The following is a 4,982-nucleotide window of genomic DNA, read 5'->3' as shown; positions in this document are numbered from 1 at the left end:
TTTTTTTTTTTTTTTTTTTTTTGGCCATTTGTTGAGTACTAGTCTGAGCATTGAGTCATCCAAAATTCAAGAGAATTGAAGATTTTGATTTTTCCTGTCTAAGCATAGAAAAGATAAATAGAACCCATACTATTTTGGTTTGGGTAAGAAGCCAGTATGTCATTCCATTGTGCAAAGAAAAGGTTTTAAAGGAGAGGTTGATCAGCTGGCAGATGAGAGAGGGGAGAGTAAAGGGAGTGAAGGGAACTGCTGCAGCCTAGGAAAAGAGGTGAGAACGCTCACAGTGGGCAAGATGGGCCATTCCTGGTGGAGGGTCTGGAAGTTGAAAGCATCTGAATATGAAGACTACATTTAAGGGGAGAAATAGGAGAGAGAAGTGGCAAGCCAATATTCCTCCCATCGCCTGGGGCTTTGACAGCTCCAGGCTTACTTTCCAAGACTTTACAACACTTCTCGGGCAAGATGCTTCTCTCCAACTACCGAGTATGTTCTGTCATCCACACCCTTCCTCAGGCCAGAAGCCAGTGGTCCATAGTCCCAGCCTCCACTCAAAAAAAAAAAAAAAAAAAAAAAAGAGTGGATCCCAGCCACAGCTTCCTTAGGAATTTAAGTCACTACAGTTTAGTGCCTTTGAAATCAAGCCCAGAGGCCACCCCTGCCTCTGCCACTTACTATGTGTGTGACTCTTGGCAACTTGCCCAGCTATCTGAGCCCAAGTTTCAGTCTCCATAAAACAATATCATTTATCATTCTTACTTACCACCGTGAGGATTAAATAAGATGCCATGTAAAGCACATGAGTCACATAAGACAAAGATCATTCACTTTCTTCCCAAGACCCATAATTTAAGTCTCTTCTGAGGGATTTCATCCCTATTAAGTTACAACAGCAAAAATAGTGATAGTAACAGCAGTTTGTGTGTGTGTATATACACAAACTGCTGTTTTATATATATATATATATATACACAAACTGCTGTTATCACTATTTTATATATATAATGTACAGGTTATATATTTATATATTTTATATATTCTGTCATATAATTATATAATAATACTATACATTCATTATTACAATTTAGATATATTACCTTATATGTACCAGGCACTTTTGAAAACATTTTCATATGTTAACATTTAACCCATAAACATCTTTATGAGGTCGTGAGATTTTTTTTTTTTTTTTTTTTTTGAGACGGAGTCTTGCTCTGTTGCCCAGAGCAACAGAGTGCAGTGGCGCAATCCCGGCTCACTGCAAGCTCCGCCTTCCGGGTTCACGCCATTCTCCTGCCTCAGCTTCCCGAGTAGCTGGGACTACAGGTGGCTGCCACCACACCTGGCTAAATTTTTTTTTGTATTTTTAGTAGAGATGGGGTTTCACCATGTTAGCCAGGATGGTCTCGATCTCCTGACCTCGTGATCCGCCCGCCTCGGCCTCCCAAAGTGCTGGGATTATAGGCATGAGCCACCATGCCTGGCATGAGGTTGTATGATTATTATCTTCATTTTCCACATGAGGAAACTGAGGCACAGAGGACTAAGTAACTTGCCCAATGTTAGTCAGCGACTAAATGGTGGATCCTGGACTCATATCCAAGCAGGATGTGCTGCTCATCATTGCATTATACATTTTAAAGGATCTTTAAACACGGGATGAGGAGAGTGTTTCTAGCAGTCTACACCTCTGAGCTGAAGAGATTTATTAGAGAAAGTAAGACAGAAGGAAGGTGATAGAAATTGGTATACATATGCCCAAAGTTGTGTAGCATAAGTGTGTTCATTGCAGCATTATCAATAGAAGCGAAAACTTGGGCAGAATGTAAAGGTGCACCGGGGGCAAATTAAACATTTTGGGTACATCTGTACAATAGGGTATTAGGCAAATACTTAAAAAATGAGATAGATCTATATGTGCCTAAAGATCTCCAAGATACTTAAAAGTAAAAAGAGCAATATTTATCACAATTGTCTAAAGTGGGTTCATTTATATAAAAATGAGGGCAATTTTACATACACTCATACATCTGCAGCATGGGCACAGGATATTTCTGGAAGCCCACTATGATACACATGAAACCGAGAATGGTGGTTGCCTCCAGGGAGAGGGTGGAGAGTATGAGAGCCACTTAATTTTCATTACATAGTCCCTTTGAACTTTTAGATATCTTTTTTTTTTTTTTTTTTGACACAGAGTCTTCCTCTATTGCCCAGGCTGAAATGCAACGGTATGATCTGGGCTCAGTGCAACCTACGCCTCCCAGGTCCAAGCGATTCTCCTGCCTCAGCCTCCCAAGTAGCTGGGATTACAGGCACCTGCCACCACGCCCAGCTAATTTTGTATTTTTAGTAGAGATGGGGTTTCACCATGTTGGCCAGGCTAGTCTTGAACTCCTGACTTCAAGTGATTCACCCGCCTCAGTCTCCCAAAGTGTTGGGATTACAGGCATGAGCCAACACACCTGGCCTAGAATGTCTTAAGAACACTATGTGCATATAATTTTTTTACAAAAATAACCAGTGAATTAGAAAATTTTTTAAATTAAGCAGCTTAAATATGGCCTCCAGGATGAAGGCCTTGAGATGGCCTTAGAACCCCATGTGGCTTGACCCTTGAAGGAGGTGGACTGTTTTTAGAAAGCAAACTGCTCTCCGGGTGCTAGGCAGAGGCAGACAACAGAAACACAATAGTGTGTCCTCCCCTTCTAGCAAATGTGCTTTGAGCTCTCAGGCCTTCCCTCCCCTACTGCCTACTGTTTCTTAAGATGTGGCTACAAAACCATGTGCCCTAAAGCTCTGAAGGAAAAGGCCAAATCATAAAGGGGATTGCTGGAGTGTTATCCAACTTGGAAAAGCTTAAAATAGTGTCCATGAGGTTCCTGAACTGATAGTGGTTTAAGAGGCCTGCCCCCAAGGACTTGGCAGCCAGAGGGCCCGCTTTGTAAAAGCCGTGAGAAGCTGTGAGAAGCGGCCTCTCAGTGCCGCTGTTGCTTTCCTGACAGCAGAGCAAACACCTCACCTTGTGAAAACGACAAGCCATTCCCGCACAGGGTGTAATCTCTCCCACATCTGTGGTAGCAGCACTTTGGCAGCTCAGCTTCCCAGAGCTGCCAGCTGTGTTCCGAGCCAGACCAACGTGCCAGGGCCAGTTTGGGTAGTGATCAGAAAAGAGCAGCCACCCTAAAGTGCAACACATACACACATCCTCTAGCTTGGCAGGGCCCTTTGTGGAAATCCGTTCTGAGACAGTGCCATTGTTCACTTTCCTGACACTTGCCATGTCCAAGGCAAGGGAAGGGATGTCAGAAGAAGATCCAGACCAAATTCCTCTTGCACAACTTGTCATTGGACAAATCGGAGAACTGAGGCCCTAGAGAGGCCTCAGTAGACCACTGTAGACTGGTTTTCCCCAGGCTACGGTGTCAGAGTTGGGACTAGTCCCCAGGGTGTGCCTTGTCCCATGGCTATTTTTTGTCATCCTACTCCTCCTATAAGACATGGTCCCTGTGCACACATAGCTTACAGATATTTTTAAAAAGTGACAGCACAAAACATTACATGCCAAGAACTTAACGGTGGTTTCTTCATTGAATAGGCGTCCAGGGGAAGGAACAGTCACCAGGGGCCTCATGGAAGGAGAAGGCACCAAGCAGGGGACAGTGGGCGGCACACACAAGCAGGGTGAAGGCTGGCGGTGGAAGCAACAGTGTGTGGGGCACTGAGAGAAGGGCGTGATTAGTAAGACTGGGACAGTGGCTGAAAGAGCAGCTTCTGAAGAGAAAGGGAGGTGGAGGAAGGGCAGGAACCAATTGCCAGGCCAATGCTGGAATCTTGACTGTACATGGAAGCCAAGTCAGTAGAGGCTCTGGACCTCTGCTTGGGAAAGATCAGGCAGCCAGTGTGTAGGATTTGTTTCTAGGAGGCAAAGAGACCCCAATTAAAGCCCAGTTTTTAAAAAGTGTTAATAGGAAAGTGCCAAGGACTTGGACTCAGGAATTGGCAGCAAGTTCGGAAAGGAAAGAGATAGGACATTGAAGAGCTGGTCACTGGCAGAACGCTAAGAGAAAATAAGTGAGATAATTAATTAATTTTAAAAAGTATAAGCTAATTTTGTCTGTTACAAACACAATTAGCTAAAGGCAAAAAAAGATGAAAATTTCTTCTAAAAATGTTATTCCAAAGTTGTCTTTCTTAAAAGCAGATCTGACAAGGAATACTACCTTGCCTGAAACCTTTCAGTAGTTCTCTCAAGGCACAAACACCCTTGCGTCACTTAAAAGGCCCTGTGTGATGTGACCGCCTCCTATTTCTGAAGTCTCGGGTTACTAGTCATAAGAAATAACTAGCAGGTTCCAAAATACACCAGTCCTCCTTGCCAGCACCTCCCTACCTGGAAAATACCACACGTCTCTCAGGACTCAGCTCTCGTGTCCTTTGATCACCTGTTTAGTGTGACCCTAAAGGCTTTCCCCAAGACAGAAGCAGTCTCAGCCTTTCCTTTGCATATCCAGTGACCTCTGTCCTTGAGGAAAAGCAGATAGTAAAGCTTGGTTCACATTAGAAATGGGGCTGGGCGTGGTGGCTCATGCCTGTAATCCCAGCACTTTGGGAGGCTGAGGTGGGCAGATCACTTGAGGTCAGGAGTCTGAGATCAGCCTGGCCAACATGGTGAAACCCTGTCTCTACCAAAAATATACAATTAGCCAGGCGTGGTGGCACACACCTATAATCCCAGCCACTCGGGAGGCTGAGGCAAGAGAATTGCTTGAACCTGGGAGGTGGAGGTTACAGGGAGCTGAGATTGGGCCACTGAGCTCGAGCCTGGGTAACAGAAGGAGACTTGGTCTCAAAAAAAAAAAGAAGAAGAAGACAGAAGGAAAGAGAGAGAGAGAGAAAGAGAGAGAGAAAGAGAGAGAGAGAGAAAGAAAGAAAGGAAGGAAGGAAGGAAGGAAGGAAGGAAGGGAGGGAGGGAGGGAGGGAGG

At 44.5% G+C, this 4,982-nt stretch overlaps 1 protein-coding gene across 1 annotated transcript in view; it reads left to right on the top strand.

Moving 5' to 3' along the window:
• The window catches only part of IL12RB2 (interleukin 12 receptor subunit beta 2), a 97,068-nt gene that overhangs the window by 90,659 nt on the left and 1,427 nt on the right, over positions 1 to 4,982 (top strand). The gene's annotated exons all lie outside the window — the stretch shown is intronic.

This window comes from Rhinopithecus bieti, unplaced genomic scaffold (assembly GCF_001698545.2).
Source record: "Rhinopithecus bieti isolate Rb0 unplaced genomic scaffold, ASM169854v2 scaffold_6380, whole genome shotgun sequence".
NCBI lineage: Eukaryota > Metazoa > Chordata > Mammalia > Primates > Cercopithecidae > Rhinopithecus > Rhinopithecus bieti.
This window is presented reverse-complemented; position numbering and strand designations above follow the sequence as displayed.